Source organism: Falco naumanni, chromosome 2 (genome assembly GCF_017639655.2).
Source record: "Falco naumanni isolate bFalNau1 chromosome 2, bFalNau1.pat, whole genome shotgun sequence".
In the NCBI taxonomy this organism is placed as follows: Eukaryota; Metazoa; Chordata; class Aves; order Falconiformes; family Falconidae; genus Falco; species Falco naumanni.
In genome coordinates this window covers 97662521-97681187 of record NC_054055.1, presented here as the reverse complement: position 1 = coordinate 97681187, position 18667 = coordinate 97662521, and the positions used below count along the sequence as shown (strand labels likewise).

The 18667-nt window shown below is 38.9% G+C and overlaps 1 protein-coding gene across 5 annotated transcripts in view; it reads left to right on the top strand.

Annotated features, from left to right (window-relative positions):
- TBL1X (transducin beta like 1 X-linked) overlaps positions 1-18667 on the top strand; it is a 199894-nt gene that overhangs the window by 40933 nt on the left and 140294 nt on the right. For 4 of the 5 annotated variants that reach the window (XM_040582780.1, XM_040582784.1, XM_040582779.1 and 1 more), the window contains exon 2: positions 17903-17975. The exons of the other annotated variant lie outside the window; for it this stretch is intronic. The gene's annotated coding sequence lies outside the window, so the exon portion shown is untranslated. The remainder of the gene's footprint in view (positions 1-17902; positions 17976-18667) is intronic. 5 annotated transcript variants of the gene reach the window in all.

The window sequence follows — 18667 nt, the reverse complement described above, 5'->3', positions numbered from 1 at the left end:
TTTCTACTGACAGTACGGCACTGAAATGGAGACAGTATGGAGAGCTCATTGACCTGGTATCAGATGCCTTTGGACACAATGAACTTTCAGTCATCCGTAGATGAAAACCTTGAACATGAAAGCGTTGGATTGTGTGGTTTTTTGTTTTTTTTTTTAAAGTGTCTGCCTCCCTGCTTCCACGTCGGCTTATAATTGATAATGGTGCAGCTGATCAGTTTCGGAAAGTAAATGCATGATGTGGTTGCATCTGACAGGAGGGATTGAGTTCAGGAACCAAAAAGGACCAGTTCTTCAGCAAATCAAATGTACTTCAGTGATGCTTACTTGAAATTTACACATTTGATGGAAGCTAAAAACACTGGGCAGGAATAATCGTTCCTGTTGGCAAGGAACAGGAAATCAAGGTGATGAACTAAGAGACGATTAAGAAGTTAGACCACCCAAAAAGATGTGTATTTAGGAAGGAAGCAGGAGTGAATATATGAATAAACAGAGCATGCAAGCATGGGCTATAAAGGAAGGAAATTCCTGTATTAAGCCAGTGGACCCAGGGGTATTTCTATGCCAGGTTCATGTACTGGCTACCTCCTGACCTCTATTAAATGGGGAACTGAACAGGCACCAACTCTTTCACCTTGATTTCCATAGCAAGGAAACACTGGTGAAAGTGCTGGAACTTTTGTGGGTGCAGTTGGCCCCCAGCATCAGCATATTGATGAGCACCTTTTGCTGTTCTCTGACAGGTATGGGGATACTTAACCTAACCCCTCCCTCCAGAGCTGCAGAGACATCATGAGGTAGGGCACGCTTTGCCACAGCAATTGCTGTTTAGCTCCCTGTGGTTGCTGCTATGGGTTATGGGCCCAGAGGGGAGTTACTTGTCAGGTAGGAACAGTGCTGGCACCTCAGAATAAACAAAACATCCCCATGCTAGGCCAGCACTAGCAAAGTGAAAATCAGAGTACAAAGAAGCAAGTAAATGAAGAATTATTTTTGCTCCACTGAGGGATCTAAGGTTGCCCTCTGTATACAAGCAAGCTTCTAGCAGTTGCTGAAAACAGATTTGACGGCAGCATTTTTTACAATTAAATCAGAACTTCCCAGTGTCACAAAGTGAAGCTGGAGATGGAAGTTGGGAGATGTGCTATTTCCTCACTTGTTGAGCTTCCTAAAAAAAATATGTGACATTATTGCTTTTAAATATTTTTTGTCTCTAATCTCCTTTAAGATGAGTGTGAGTGACGTAAGGCATTTTCCTGCTGCTGAGACATACCTAGGTGGAGCAGCAGATGACCACCTGGAGAGTCAGGACTCTAGGCAGCAAACTGCTTGTGCAGTGTCTTTAGTAATCATAACTCTTGGCAGTCTAAGGTTTACTCTTAATTTATACCCCTAGGATGTGTTTCTTAGATAGTGCAACATAGTGAAAGATTGGTGGCCCAGGGGACGTCTGCCCTGTCTTCCACACACTCCCATCCCCACTGCCAGGGAATGATGGGGGTAAGAGAAGGCTGCCTTGTCAGTTTTGTTCAAGGTGAGCGTTCCTGGGCCTTAATAGGGTCATCTTGCAGATAGAAGAGTTTTCAGCTGCCTGCTTGCCTTAGAAATCTGTCCCATTATCTGTTATTTGAACTCCATGTTGGGTTTGGATCATATTTTAGTTTCTGCCCTGGAGAGCTAGCAATTTCAGTACTGCTGCTTCGCTTCAGTGTTATCATGTCTATATACTGTTGGCTCTCGCCACTCTGAAATTGTGTGCTGTTGGTCCATCAAGAATTGCTAATTAGAGAAGATTGGTGGAAAAACTATGTGTGTGTGTTTCAGTTTCAAAGATTCTCTGAACCTTTGGCATGTAATTCATTACCAAGACAACTGAGAGCCTGCACTCAAAATGATGGGATGATAGTAGTATTACCTTTGTCGAGGTTTGTACTAGGAAAAGAGGAACGACTGGAGGAGGAAAACTTATGTCCTCCCCTTCTCCACCATGGCTTGTTTCGGTTTATTTTTATGTTAAGGTCAAGAAAGTATCTAGCTGCTTCTTTTAATCTATAGTGCATGGGATGGCTAAATATAGAAATGCGCATGCAATATTTATGTTGCTGTGAGTCAAAGATATGATCTTTAACTTGGCCTGATTGGAAAATAAAAGCTTTTGTGTCAGGATAGCTCTTTTGGTCAGAACCACAATTGCTTTTTTAAAGCCTATAATCATTATGCTGCAGCCCCTAGTATTAATGATGTTTACAAGTACCTTGTATTTCCCTTTCCATTTGGGATTAAAGTGGTCCCATATAAACACATAGCGTATCTTGATAAACAACGGTGCTGAAATACGTAAGCAGTGCTCATTTCATATATAATGTTCAAAATCTCACTCCTTTTTCTGTGAGGTTGCCTTTCTTAGTAAACTATTGATTCTTAATTCTTGACCACTGATTGAATCTGCATTTCCTCCGCAAGTACTGTCCCCGGCTGTACTTCGGTTCTGAGGAGCTAATAAGTAATGAATGGCAAGCCATGTCTTGCTGGGCTCAGCCGCCTGCTGTCAGAGTAGGTCAGTGGAGAAACTGTGGCTCTTTTGAATTCAAGAGTGTCCTCTATACATTTTTCCACAGCAGGAAAAGGGGAAACATGAAGTCAGGGGAGTTCTGCAGCAGCTCTGGAGAGGGGTTTAGCTGATACAGACTTGATGCAATACTGATGAACATGTGTGGAAAGCTGAGCAGCAGAGATCATGGGGAATTCTGTTTCTGCTTGCCCAGTAAGATCTTAACCACAATACATGCAGTCTTTGAGGTGAAGAATATCCCCTTGTTATTTTGAAACTGATTATAGTTGCATCTATAATGTCACATCTATAATACCATGACTTTAATAAGGGGGTTTCTTTCTTTGGTTTGCTTTCTGCAGGTGTAGTTAGAGTGTTGTGTGTTGCACGTAAGTCAACTCACCCATTCTTTCCTTCAACCTGGTCAGGGTCAATATGACTGTTAGACAGCAAATGTTTTGATAACGACTGTTTTGTCAACATGAAAAAATACTTCCTGCAAAAGGTAAAATAGATGAAGACAGGAAAAAAATATCTAATTTCCTTGGGACTTAATAGTACAGAAATTTTAAACCCTTGATTAGAATTTATATCTTACTCTGTTTCAAGCATTTTGCTTACTTCCTCTTTTCTCTGTGTCTTTAAGAGGAGGAAACTTAGAAAATAAGAATCCAAAGCTGAAGAAAAATCTATTAAAAATAATGCACTAAAAATATTGAAAGGATTTGAAAGAAGTCATTTTGATGGAAAAAAAGCATCATATTGGTAATTGCATTTACTTTGGTAACTTTTCCCTGAAAAAAATCAGTGTTTTCTGTGTGTTGAAATGAGTGTGGGTATTCTGCAGTAATTTGGAGTGGAGTCTTTCTGCTCCCTTTTTTTCACATTTGTCTTTCCCATTCTCAACAGGATTTACCCAAAACCAGTACATTGAGTTGGTTTTTTACTATCTTTTGCTACTTCCTTAGTATTCTAACATTGACTTAGTATCTGGGATTGGCTCGGAGCAGCATCTAGCAAGTAGTCACTAGCGCAGGTGATGTTTCAGGGAAATTGGAAAATCTCTCCTTTTTAAAGCTGTCTGTGTGTGAGTTATCTTGAGTTATTTACCAGTGTTTTCAGTGAACTTAAAACCTGTAAGAGATGCTTTGGTGTTAACGGCACCGAATGATAGCTCTTTCAGATGGCATGGGTTATTGTATTTTATATTGATGTTTAGGATAACTGATGGACTTCCATTAGCATCCTTGGTCATCAGGAAGGCATAGAGGTTCTGAAGTAGATAGTAAGTATCTTGCATCCTTTTTCTGTTGCTTTAACTAGATAATATAACCTTTTCTGGCCAATTTTTTTTTTTTAATATATGTTTGACCCCTATGTCAGGTAACTAACTGCAAACCAAAAAGCTAATCCTGCAAACACCAAAGGATACATGAAACCTGCTCAGATAACCATTTTTACTGACATTGCTGAAGTCAATAGTGACTCATTTGCACGTATTAAGAAATCTATGAGTAGAAATGTTAGTTCTCAGAAGTGTGAAGGTGTGCAACAATTATGCTTTAAAATACGTTTTATCTTGATATAAGGAATTACCTCAGGAGAAAGCACTCTTACGTGCTTTATCAGAAACAATAAGAATACTCTAAAGTGTTTCTTTTCAAAGCCTTTCAGAAATTGTACTATGCAGAGTATGCCTCTTCTTGTGTTTATGCTAATTTTCAGAGGTTTTGACTGGGCTGTTTAGTATGACATGTGCCACAGGAGTCTATTAAATAAAATATACATAGATGAAAATTCCTATGAAGTTACCATTTTTTTTCTTTTTAATTTTATTTCTTCATCAGTAGGTGAAAGACATGTATAATACAAAATTGTATTTTAAAAATGTTTATTCTTCCACACTGATAATTTCTGCTTTTCATTAGATTAGCCTAGTTTAATACCCTGGCTGTCATGCACTAACAAAAAATACTGCACCATGTGGCTGGAACTCTACCGGCAGGTTTGTAGGTCCAACCAATTCATAGTAGGAGTTACTGAGTTTCCAAGTAATGAACATTTCTATATACATCTTTCAACAAAGCTGTAACTTTGAATCTCAACATCCAGCTTTGTGCATTAAATATCAGGTATTCTGTTCTGTGAATTGTGCATTAGATACCAGGTATTCTATTCTGTGAAACATCCCTGTACTTCCAATGTATTTCCCTATAAGCTGTAATGTGTTCCTAAGAGGCTATATGTGCATGATGTATAGGTTCAGCATGTTTTGGTTTCAAACTCTGGACCTTAGCAACTTTGCCATATATGACCTGTCATATTAATAATAGGTATTCTAAAAAAAAATAGAATAGGTAATACTGAATATTTTGCTGGGATGTTATGAATATCCTAAAAAAGACGGGAGACTTAGTTTATAGTCCACTCTTCAGTGTTTGATTGGCCAGCTGGTTACTCTGTATGGAGAACTTTAACGGGTATGTGGGTATGTGTGGCATTAGTAGTTTTAGGAAATCTTAATTGCCTATGCTGTTGCTTTGATGCAAATCACAAGAAATTAAACTGAAGGAAGTAATTCTGGTGTTGTGTTATTTTGCTTTCGATCTTCTGAACAAATTTAAGTTTACTGTAGACTGATCAAAGTTAGGAAACCCAAAAATGTCACTGAAGTGATGTGCCTAGCAAACCTGGTAAAATACCACTTGTAAAATATCTGAGTGCTCTTCCTGAAGTTTCTTGCTTCCTTTTTATGGCCATTAACTGCACTGTATTGTTTCTGGTTTGCAGGTTGTTATCCCACCTGACATTTACATATGCTGAGTCCTTATCCTGCGTCATATGCATACTTTCTCTGACATCATACAAATAATGCATGCCACATCCATAAAATACATTTGTTGCAAGATGTTCTTCACTGTTCATTAGAAAGGAATGTTCTGTAGATAGATAAACATATATTTGGGAGCTTTAGATTCCCTGAATTTGAAGGGAGTTAGGCTCTTTAATGTAGGCACAGACTCTGTGTTGGGCCTATGCTTTATTTTTTTTCTTACTCTGCTAGTTTTTATATAGAAGATTCTAAAGATTAAAGGGTAAAGTGGTAAGGTCCATCAGAAGGGTTGAGTGGGACTTGGTGACTAGAAATGGAAGTATGGATAATTGAATCTGTTCAAGTGCGTTGTGATTTAAAAAAATTGTTTCTTTCATGCTAACATCAAAACCACACAATGCTCAGATATTGAAAATTAAGTGTTCTTGAGACATTAACTGAAAGATCAAGCATCATAAGGCAGCAATGCAAACTTCCTTCATTTAGTCACATAACTACGTATCATCCCTGGCCAGTAAGGGTAATTTACTGGAAATCATTTTAATTCTTGTCCTTCCTGGTAGTACTGTACCACACTTGTCAATTTGAAACACCACCTGCTCATTTTTGCTTGCAAACTGCAATGTTTCTTTTACCATGTATACATACAAAGATTTCAGTATGTGTTTGTATACATGCAAGCTGTATGCCTTATTTGCAAATGTATCTTGGCATATGTATTTTTCAACTAGGAATGTGAGTGGGTTTTGCTGGTCAGGCTTTACAAGAGGCATATACATTTGTATTCAAATAAAAGTGATTTTTGAAATCATGCTGGTTTCCTGCATGGAGAGTCGTTATTAGAAATAAAAAGTACACTTCTGTTTTACCAGTTTATGGACTCTGAAATTTTAATACATAAATATTACTTACGTAGATCCCAGTTGCAGACATCAGGAGATAGTTGTCCTGGTTTTCAGATTACGTGCTTTTTGTCAGAATAAGTCAAAAGTGTATATTTTATATTCCACATGTTACAGACCAAGAACCTAACCAGAATTATGCCTGATTTCTGTGAGGTAGTGCTTGAGGCTTTGCACAGCTACGCTCTTTCATTTTAGTGCAGCACTGTTATTAACGTTGACTTTTACCCCACGAGGTACTAGCAGAAGTCATTCTGTCTGCCTTAGATATTTTTGAGCTTTTTCCCTTACCAGTAATACGTTTATCTGTGGTAGACAGCTCATACTACAGATCTAAATGGGAAGTGGTTAAAGTATACATATGATAATGGGTGAAAAAGAGAAACCAAGTTCAACTAGGGTATTAATTTTCTGAGAAGTGGTAGTGTGTTGCTTGACTAGAATGCTTGTTTTATTTACAAAAAAAGACTCCCATGTCTTAGCTCAGAGGACAGTGCTGGCACTGCTAGTTGCTTGGAAGAAAAATTATGTTACGGAATGCAACTGCAAAATGTGCATGGCATTTCTGAGGCAATTAAGAGATCCTGAGCGTTAAGGGAAAGTAACTCGTTCTGTCTAGTTCTAGTAATGTTCATGCTCCAGGCAAACTTTACACAAAGATAGGTTTTTATTAGTAGCATTAGGACTATTTGATTGTGATTGTGAAATTTACACTATGATGTGAGTATCTACAACACACTACCTTGTGTAGGAACACCAAGCTGCTTGCTTGTTACCAGTCAGCTCCTTCGTTAATCGTTATTCTTTCAATTTGTCCTCCTGCATCTTTAGATTTATTTTTTTTTTTGTCTTTTTGCTGTGAACTGTCACTTTCAGTATGATCTGAATTTTAGAACAAGAAGAACATTCAAACTGTAAATTCAGTATCCTGAAAACATTTTTCAGGCAAATATATCAGTGTAAACACTAGCTTTGGTAGGAGTGGTTGTAACTGAGCAGCTTTTGCTCTGGCAACTAAGAGCAAGTGTGCGTGAGAGGAGGTGGCCTAACACCTAGAGGCTTGTCTAGATGGGATCACCATAAAAAAAGCACTTTCAGGTGCAAGCTGAAAATATGAAGATGAGAGCAAGCAGTAGGGAGGCCACCCCCATGTCAAGGTGGAAGTTTGGCCTTTCTGTGTATCTTCTGTGTGGCTCCTCAGCAGGCTATTGCAATTACATGGTAGAGGAGAGAAGTGGCCATCTATAACCATCCATTTAGAAATGGCTTTTGGGTGCAGGCACAGGCGGTTGGCGTGGAGCAACAGGAGCACTTTTGTTACTGTGCACTGTGAGTTCATCTGTTTGCTGCTAGTTTTTGGAGGTGTGTATTTAGCATTAAGAGTCAGAAAGTCTCAGTCGCTAATTCAGCTCTGCAAGCCACCAGTATCTGGTCTCAGACAGGTCATGCTAGTCTTTATCTCGATATACAAATATTTAAAATGAGAAGAACATCTGTTAACATCATAGGTTGGTGTGTAGATGATTTAATGGTTGTAGCAGTCTAAATTAGGTAAAGTGCTGTGATAACGCCACTAAGATGGCTCTAAGCCACCAGTATGATGCAGCTGTGAAAAGGCTAATGTGCTTCTGTGATGCATTAGATGTGATTTTTTTTTAATTTTTTTTTTTTTTAAAGAGAGAGGGCTAAATGCTAATAGCATTTCACAAAGCCTTCCTGAGGCCTCATTTGGAATATTGTGTCCGATGCTCTTCCCTTGCAGTGAACAGAAAGATGGACTTAAATTGTAACAGTTGCAAAGACAGGCAGGCTGCTAGGCTGATTGGAGCTACAGAGTATTTATCTTTCAAAGAGCAAATTAGAAAGCTTTTGTCATTTAGCTTAGTCAAATGAAGGTTGAGAAGGGATAAAGCTGTTATTCATAAATAAATTTATGGGTAAACATCAACAGTGAAGAACTGTTTCAGCTAAAGTATAACCTATTTTTCTGGTATTGGTATTATAAATTGGTCCTGCATGAATTTTGACAAGAGCTTCTATAAACTTTCCTCACCATTTCGTCTGAACAGGACAGTGAGGCAAAGAACCCGAACATTTTTAAGCCTGAGTTTAGTGAGCTGCAGATATTTTATTGTGGAATGTCTATAGAAGGTTAAGTTATGAGGTGAGTCTTTGGATTTGAAGTGTTGAGGTCTCCAAGGGGTCTGAAGGGAGACTGAAACTGTTTGTTTTCATTAAATTTATTTGGCACTAACAACGTGCTTCAGCATTTCCAGGTTCCTTGTGGATAAGAAGTATGTTTTTTCTGCTTTTCTCCTAAACCTTCAATAACAACTTACTTTACTTATCCCATGTTCTACTGCCCATCTTCTCACATTCACTTGCAACCAATTACAAGATCTGGGATCAGGAGTGAATGGCTCCCTCTCGGTAAATAGAAGATAAAATAGATGGTTTTATCCCTTTTTGTTTGTGATGCATGGTCCACTTCCTTTGATTGTTTAGGAATTGTTACTGGGTCTTTAAAAAAATGCAACTGTTGCAAAGACATAAGATACAGACAGCGCCCTCAAGCTCCATCTCTCCCTCTATGTTAATCTATAGTTACAGCCTTTCCTATAGCTATTTTGCCTTTTGTAGGGTATTGAGAAGCATTTTGTGGTGTTTAGGGCAGATGGAGCAGATATACTATGAACACTTCAGAACTGAACATTCATCTAGTTGCACATCCATCCGGAAGGGACCATCCCATGTCTCTGAACTGTGCTGAGGGACACATTGAAATGCCGGGTTGGTGATCCAGACAAGGTGTTGCATTCTTTATGCTGCTTAAATTTTGCTGTTTGGTGTGTGTGGAGAAGTTTTTCTGTCATGCTGTCTGAAGAATATATGTATTTGCCACCTCCTGTACCCCAGAAGGGTTGTTCTCAGTAGGTTCTCAGTCTTGCAGTTTGGTTATCCTTCTGCCTTTGCAATTGCAGCATTTCTGTGGGAAAGTGGACTTCTGGGCAAATCAACATATCGTCAAAAACTTCAGATTGAAAGGAGAAATACAGAAGGAAAATGACATGTGAAATTCCTTCACAGGCTCGAACTTTGGTATTAAACAGCCAGAATGTGGGCGGGAAGTAGGGGAGGATAAAAAGCAGTGCTTCCATTAGGTTGTCTATTTTTTCAGAAAGCTGTGCAACCTGAGAGACATGTAGTGCTTATAACACATTCATGGCATAGCTGCTTCCTGGTAAGTGTGCAACAGGAAGAAGTGTTGTTCTTAAATTAGTAAGTGAAAAAGCAGCTGGTAAAGGATGGGCTGCAGCTTTCTAGATTTTATTCTGGACAGGATTTAAAGAGAACATTCTTTTCAGTGTTTCATTGGAGGGTCAGATTTAAAAGTAAGATCTAATTTACTGGGAGTTTTAGGCTTAGGCCATGTTGTGCCACCAGACATTCAGCTGACTGTGAAAAGAGCTCTGTGTTTCAGGTCACTATTGTCATAATAAAAAAATGATTCTTACACGGAATCACTATAACCTGAATTTTTATAAAATACATAGGTAGACAGTGGAGAACTCTTTGAGAAAGTGAACTAGTTAAATAAGATATTATTCCTGCTTCTACCAACAATTTTCTGTGTGTTTTTAAATGTATTATTTGAAAAGGAGACACATTAATTTTATAATTGGGGCCAGCTGAATGTCACTTTAGTTTTTTTCCCATAAAAAGACTGTAACTCCCATTTAGGGTGAATTATATTTAAAAAATGAGTTCAGAAGAGTGCATGTGCTGATTAAATTTAATAGCCAATCTTTTGAAAGTTTTAGCCATAATATTTATAGTATAGTAGACAGCCAAAAAAATGGATGTGATGTACAGTTTACTTTGAGATCAAATATGAGAAACATGCTAGGGAATGCTTTTTAATGGAAGGGGCTTACACTGTGGTAAATTTCTTTCCTGTTCAACACCTTCCAGATTCAGCCTGGGGCGGGGGGGGGGGGGGAAATGCACCAAGACCTTGTCTTTCATGGACAACTGTGTGGCAGCAACTGCACAGTTTATATTTAAACCATTGGATTATCTCTAATACTTTCAGATGGTCTGAAGCAAACTTCTAGCAATGCCCTTCATGATGAGTTCCTATAATTAATGGTTCCTGAAAGTACCAGGCCTCCAGCACTTCCTCTTTCCTGCAGCTCTCTGAAGTGTGAAGTTCAAGGATCAAAGAAATGTTAACTATATTGGCTTTAGGCTGTGCAAAGTATAAACCCAGATCACTTGTTTGCTGTGAAGTTCTAGGACTTGTATGTGCGAGCAAGTTAACTAGCATCAGCCAGACTATAACAGCTGTAGTGATCATGCTAAAATCCTCTTACTCTAGTAAGAAAAACATTTTGGGGTGAGCTGGGCTTCTTTTGTATGAAGATTGTTAAGCCAAAGCCCTATTTATTACAAAAAAATCCAAACCAAACAACCCAACCACCCAGATCCCTTCATGGAAGGTTTAAACTAGTCTAGACTAGATTCTGTCACCATTATACTGGTAAATTTTCTGTGCTAGGAAACCATCAAATGGTAAGAATCATTATTTTCCTTCAGTCTTGCGGGCTTTGGGGAGGCACAGGCACTTACTAATGTGATGAGGTGTGGATGGGATGATTCTTGGCTTCATATGGGTAATTTGTGGGGGAAAATGATGGGCCTTCATTTGTAAATGATTCTCTTGACCTTTCTGGCAAGGAGGTATGTGTGGGTGAACGAAATGTCTTTTTCATGTCTCTGGTGATGGAAACTAGAATGTAAACACTGCAGTACAAGGGATGCCAGGAGCTTGTGAGCAGAAAGGGAAAATAAACAGAGGAGAAGAGTTTCCTGAAGGCAAATACTGAAATTCATTTCATGGCTTTTTGGTCAGTTTACCAGTGTGGTGTTCGGGGGTTTATTGGTGTTTTGTTTTGGTTTGTTTTTTTGTTTTGTTTTGTTTTGTTGTTAAAGATCAGCATCAATCTACTACTAATAGCTACAGATATTTGTGTTACTGTTATCCTAACTAGCAAAAAAATGTCAACATGCTGATGAATAGGAGAGACTCAAAGTGCCAACTTCTGAGAAATGTCTGGGATCACCAGTTATAATTGGCTTCTGTATGAGTTACAACCATGGGATTATTTAGGTTTTGAAGCCTAGTTCCAAGAGCATGATTCATATCAACAGACCTGCTTCCTCCATGGGATGTGGCGGTGGTGTATTTGCAGGGTCAGGCCTTACTGGTGGTGGGAGCCAGGATAACTGAATCTCGTTCTACCTTCAGTGCCAGCAGACAGTATATGAAAGTGAAGAACAAGAGATAGTACAACATTAAATACATTTGTGTGACTGATTGAGACCTCTTCAGCAGAAATAGGAATAAATGCCACCTTATGTTATCCTGGCACATACCTTTCAATGTTGAGTGCTTATCAGCAAGATCCAGGTATTTTGAACATTATTTCCCTGTTGCATTTAGGGTCAAATAAAGATAATTAGATACCACTTTCAGCCTTAAAGTGTACTTAACACAGTGTGGCTCAACAGAGGAATGAGTTATTTATTTGTAAATACTGTGTTCATTGATGATACTGTATTTACACTTGATTTTTATATATTGGACACAAAAAGGTTGTTGAAAGGCTGCCTTGTTATAGTGTACATAAATATTTTCCATAATTTGTAATTTAAATATAACCTCAGTCTGCTGTCTTTATTTCAGATAAATCAGAGAGTTACTTTTCCTTTTTAGTTTCAGTATTGGAAGAATCTAGATGTAATAGAAATTACTTTTTAGCAGACACCTTCTAGCACTGAATCATTCATCTGTACTCATTAAGTAAAGTATATGGTTATTAAATGGCCACTCTAATACAGTAGCAGCATAGGAGGGGGATATGTGCTTTCTTCACTGAGTCTACATCATTTCAGCAGAGGCTGAGATTTTTAAATGAAGAAGATGCGGTTGCACAGATTTTACTACAAGCTGTGAGGATCCTGGAGCTTAAACCCCCAGGCTGTATGTGACTATTTCACCTGGAGGAGAGGCTGCCTCCCTTCCCCTCCCAAATGAGCACTCGCTCCTGCTCTCTCACATGTCCTTGTAAACACGCACAGGCACTGGTCAGCTTCCTGAGGATTTCAGCATGTGGCATGTTGGAGGATTCAGGAAGAGACCCCATTAATTCTCTGGGAGGAGTACGATTTTGGACAGCAGCAGGACACAAAGGTAGACAAGAGAGAACTGAGATCACTGTTGTTGCCCTGAAGGGATGGGGTTGCATTTGATGGAAGAGAAGCCTGGATCTGCTGCTGTGTTAAGAGGAAAGGAACGATGTGACTCACTACTGTTTTATCATCATGAGAAGGGGAAGTATAGTGGCTCACAAGAAAAAATGAAGAAAAGCTTTTTTTGTACTATTATATACTAACAGTGCAAATTCAGAAGTACTGCAAATGGGAAAAAACACAAGGCTTAAGTACAGGTAAGTTTATCAGCATGTGAAGCAAAATAGCATGTGATGTGTGCCATGAAAATGTGACACTGTATTTGAATGAGGTGGGGCTGGAAGAAGAGGGAATAATACTGGGAATAAGCTCAGGATAACAATTAATGACAGGTCTAGCTTTAAATCCAATGTAACTCTTCTAGATTTTTATTTTTCCAGAACTATCGTCTTTTGGGCAATCATCATACAGGTTACGTTAAACAAGGATGTAAATCATGGGAAGTTAATTGCAAAGATAATGTGAAAGATTAAAGTTTTCATTTACACTAATTTAATATTTTGCTTTACATTCACCTCTCTGATACACCAGTCCTGAATTGTATTAAAGCTAAGGAAAAGCTCCTGCAGCATTTGCAGCACGTGGGTTGCGCCACCAAAGTGCTGATGATACTGCGCAGAAAGGCAACTGCATTCTTCATCATTTGAAATTTGGTTTGTACTTCAGTGAGGAAATTATGGGGAAGCGGAAGAAACAAACACAGGGACATGAATGGAAGAGGAGAAGTTGTGTGAGATAGGAGAATGTATAAAATATGGGAAAAGTTAAAATAAGGTAGCAGGGCAGATTAGCTGACAGGTTCAGGCTACTGATATGTAAATCCATGTTAGGAACAGTCCTACAGCTGGCTGTTAGTGTTCATTGATACTAAGAAGCTGTGATCACCTAACCTATACTAATCTATATTAAGGTTTCTTTTCAAAAGATGCCTGTTATAAATAATGGTGAAGTCATGAGGTGAGGCTTCTGTTTGTGTTGGTATAGTTCATATTGTGTTGATACAAGCTACCAACCCAAATACTGAAATTATTTTAAAAATAGGAATTATGCAGTAAATCAAATGTCTTTTAATATGCTTTATTATTTCATGTCTTGGGGGAATCGGCCTCTCCCAATTTGTTTGCTGATGATACCAAACTAAGTGGGGAGGTGGACACTTTGGAAGGGAGAGCCATGCTGCAGGAAGACCTGGAATAGGCTGGAAGAGTGGGCTAACAAGAACCTTATGAAGTTCGACAAGGACTTTGATCTGGGAAGACATCATCCAGGAGCGAAGCACAGGCTGGCATCTACCTGGCTGGGAAGCAGCTCCATGGAAAAGGGCCCTGGGGCTCCTGGTAGACAAGCAGCTCAATATGAGGGAACAGTGTGCTGCGGCAGGAAAGCCAGCCAACAGGATGCTGGGCTGCATCAACAAAGGCATCATCATCAGAGATAAAGGAGTCATTATCCCACTCTTAATTGGTGCTGGTCTGGCCACACCTAGAATACTGCGTTTTGTTTTGGTGCCCACTATATAAAAACGATCTGAACAGGTTGGAGAGGGTCCAAGGAAGTGCCACAAAGATGATCAAAGGACTGGGAAGCCTGCCATATGAGGAAAGGCTGAGAGAACTGGGTTTGTTCAGCCTTGAGAAAGGAACGCTTAGTAGGAGACCTTATCACCGTGTTCTAGTATTTAAAGGGTTGCAAATAAGATGGAGATTGCCTCTTTCCAAGGAGTCACATAGAAAAGACAAGAGGTAATGGGTACAAGTTACACCTGGGGACATTGTGATTGGACACAAGAGGAAAATTTTTCACAAAGAGAACAATTGTCCATTGGGATAATCCTGCTGGAGAAGTGGTGGATTCTGCAACATTGGACACTTAAGATTCAGCTGAACCATCAGGGTGCTGGGTCATCTTTTCTAGACCATGAGTTTGCCAAGACCAGGTGGTCCTCGAGGTCCCTTCCAACCTGGTATTCTATGATTATATAAAATCATCTTAAATTCAGCCTTAATTCCCGTAAGCCCCTCCCCCAAGGAGGGATGTTTGAGACAAGACAGGAAGGTGTCTTTGGTTAGTTTGTGCTTTCTAGGAAAAATCGGTGAAGGTATGCTATCATCTACTTTATTCCAGTGGAAGAAAGATAAGCACACTTGTCCTTGGTAAGCAGTGCCAAGAAACCCCTGGTTTTAATTAAAACCCATTCCTCCTTCCTTCCTGCAATACTTAATGTATTTGATTGAACCAAAGGGGTGTTATGTCTTCAGAAAGAATGGCTTAAATAAGTAATGGTAACTCTTGTTAACTGAAACGTAGAATGAGTTTAAGTTGAGATGTAGACTCTATGTAGTTTTGTTTGGGTTCTTTGTAGAATGTCTGGGTTTGGGGGATTTTTTGTGGGTTTTTTGTTGTTCTAATTTAAAAGAGTAGATGGTGTTAAATCTAACTTCAGGATTCAAGTACCTACAGTCCGCAAAGCCTGCATACAGCTGCCTTGACATCTAAATATTCCTCTCTGTGTATTTTTACATTAAGTAAGGCAAGGGATTTAAGTGCCTAAACTTCTACTTCTGCACAGACAGCACTGCTGCTTTGGCTTGTCTTCTGCCCAAGTCCCTCTTGGATCCTGAAATTAAGTGTTCCTACTAATTAGCCCTTGTACAGATCTTAGTAATGGCCACCACTGAAAATGAATTCAGCACAAAGTGTAGCAGCCAAGGCTGTGGCATGCTCATCATAGAGCCTGTGTAGGAACCAGGAAGGTAAATATGGAAAAGATAGGGAGTTGGTTGTCTAGAATAAATCTGAAAATTTCTGGGGCAAGAGGGAAGTGCAGGAGGCTGAGTGGGAGAGTAAAGCAGTGAAAAAAACATTGGAAAGTGAGAAGTGGTGTGGAAGAGCTAACACAGCTGTGAAGAGGACAGAAAACTGAGAGATGATGCTGAGATTAAAGGGAAAGCTAGTATATGTGAGCTGGAAGCTAATGGGAAATGGGATTCTGGTTGCAGGCAGGTGAGGGAGCAATATATCTTACAATGAAGTCGATGAGAATGAAGCAGTTACTGTAAAGAGGCAAGGAGGCAAGGCTGAGATCAGAAATAGGAGACTGAGCTTGATGACAGAGTGTGACGGAGGCGGTGGTGTATGTCCCCAGTGTTGGCAATGGTGCAGCTTGGATGAGAAGGAGAGGTGGCCAGGTTTTGAGGGAGGCTCTGGGTGCGTGCATTGAACAAGGTGGAGCTTCTCCCTTTCAACAGTTACTGTCTTCAAAAGAGCTGGAAAGTAAACCAAGCTCAGAAAGTTGTCTCGAGTAATGTTAGTGTTACGAAGAACAAGCACTGCGAAGCTGGGAAGGTGAAGAATTAAGGTTGTCTCGAATATGTTAGCTGAACTTCTTTGGACATACACATTATGATACAGTTTTAAATTATAAGATATCAGAACTGTATTGTCTTTTGAACTGGACCAGAAGTGTACGAGAACTGTTCAGCAAAGGAGATAGGTCTTTGAAAACTTGCTTTCATTTGTTGTAGAAATCTTAAGACAGGTAGTGAATGGTGGGGCAGTGCGCTACAAGAAAGCAAAGATGTGTCAGTTGGTTAAGGCAGATGAATACAACTTCCTCAGAAAATTAGTTAGAAATATTATATAAGGCTAGGTACTGTGGTAAATGAGTTTTAGGAACCTTTGGTCGAACACTACAGTTTGTAATGCTCCTAATGGAAAAGTTTCATTCCTTAAGTTCACAGACTATGGGGATCATATAATGTACATCTCAGGGGACTGTAATGCAATTTGTTGTTATCCTGACAGCACCGAAGAGGAGCTCTGTGTGAGAACTAGCATTTCTGTCCTCAGAGTGCTGTTCTGAAATGGCACAGAATAACCTGGAGTAAGTAAGTGTAGAGCTGTGCTGTGACCAGATGCAATTCAGTTAATGGGCAGATGTTCAGTACTCTCTTTTCTTCTATCTGCTGTATTCACTGAATGAAGTTGAGGCCCTATGGAAAAAAAATGCACACCATCACCTAATAAAAAGCCTGTCAGAATAGATATGAACAAGGCAGCCAATTAACTCCAAATCCCTAATAAATAAAAATACAATTGGGACTTCTGAAGTGCTTACCTTAAAAATTTATTGGTTTCCACCTCATTGGATGCCTTTCTTATTTTAAGAATTTGGGGTTGTTGAGGATGTTGATGCTTATATATAGCTTGTTGAATTTTGTGGGTTTTTTAAATGACTTGTTTTCCATATATTTGTCCTGCAAAAATCTGGATGCACAATATGCAAAGAAAACTTAAAAACTAGGAAGCATAGTTATAGTCAGTTTTTTAATTTCTGTTGATTTCAGTAAAATCTTCTTTGAAAAACGGTGCCTTGCTTACTCTTCCAATTATATATTTATTTGCATGAGCAGATGGAGAAGATGAAAAATAATTTTCTTTTGATCTGATGTATTTTAGGGGAACTAATTCCATCTCTACCTGGTTATATTCTGACCATGGTCAAAAGTAAAGCTGCAGTTACTGTTTAAAGAAACTAGTTTCAGTGGTTATGTTCTATCAACTGCATTTCTTTTCCACTGTTATTGTTAGATGAGCTGCTCTAAATTAGATGGTCTAATTCTGTAATTTTGAATATATGCAGGTGGACTTTTGTGTCAGCAAAGCCACACTTGTTTAATTGGAACTCCATATGTTTGCAAATATCTATTCCATATGGTTGAATAGCACATTTTGAAAATGTTTCTTTAGTTCATACTAGTGCTTGGAGAACCTGGCATAACTTCATTTTTTGAGCTTCTCCTTAACTAAGTGACAGTGCACCTGTACACGAACCTTCTTTCAATTTTTAAAGTCATAACTGAATGTGTAGGACTTTCTTGTTACATGTTAACAGTTTTAAGGTAGTTTAAATCTGTGGCTAACAAAGCCTTAACTGTGTTGCTGTCTGTACTCCTGAAAACAAGTGATGAAATATACCTAAGTCATGCAATCCCACTTTCTACCAGGTTGAATTTACATGAGGTTTCTCACAGAAAGCTCTTTCATTTAAGTTGTGCTGGGTCTAAAAAAAATTATATATATGTAGAACTGCTCAAATAAAACACAGTCTTTTTGCAGAGGAAAAAAAGCTTCAAGTTTGCTTCTGGTTAAGCAAATTGATGGGAAATAATCCTGTTAGAAAAGCTGGAGATCCAAATTTTTAAATTGCTGACAATTTGAGGCCATGGGAGTTGATAAAATCAAGAGATGAACTTATGAGGAGTTATGTAAATTTTTTTTTCTTTGTGTTTTTATTGTACACAGGTACCTAAGGATAAAACTGGCCTGAAGGGAAAATCTGGGGGAAACTGGGGATCTTGACTGTTCTTGCACCTGAGTAAGTGAATGCTTAGCTGGAAATCGGCTTTACATGTTAAAACTGTTAAATATTTTTCACCACCTCTGTGCCTAATTACAGTTTGTAACGTGAGACAATACCTTGGCTTTTGAATTGAAAAGTACTAGAAGTACCAGGGCTAGCTAAAGGGTGCAGAGCCTTCAGTGCTTTGCAGTAGGTTTGGTTTTTATTGCTACCCTTAAAGCTTCCATAAAATTAAATATAGATTATATGCAGGATTTCTTGGTATTTTAGTGTTTCACCTTCTTAATTATTTATCTTGAGGCTAATTTCTGAGTTTGAATGACTTCTCTATTTCATAAAGTTAAACTTGATCTTGCTGGTTTGTGATCATAATAAGGCACTGAGATTCAGAAGGACTGAATTCCTAAGAAGAGGCCAGGTTAAGTATGAGGCCATCAGAGGACAAAGGCAGAGAAGATGACCTTGTGGTGGCCTAACATGATTGTCTTGGAAAGGGTGAATGGTGAATGATCATTTCAGGTTGTTTGAGACAAAAGCTATTGTCTTGGTTAGGTTTGTTTCCAACTAAAGCAATTGGATTACCTTCCATTTAAAATAGGACAGGGACAGCTTTTCTTCACCAGCTTTGCCAGGGCATGTGGCAGACATTCCTAGGCATCCGAAGGTCCCCAGTCCCAAACCTAGCCTACACAGGTTTCTGAAAAGGC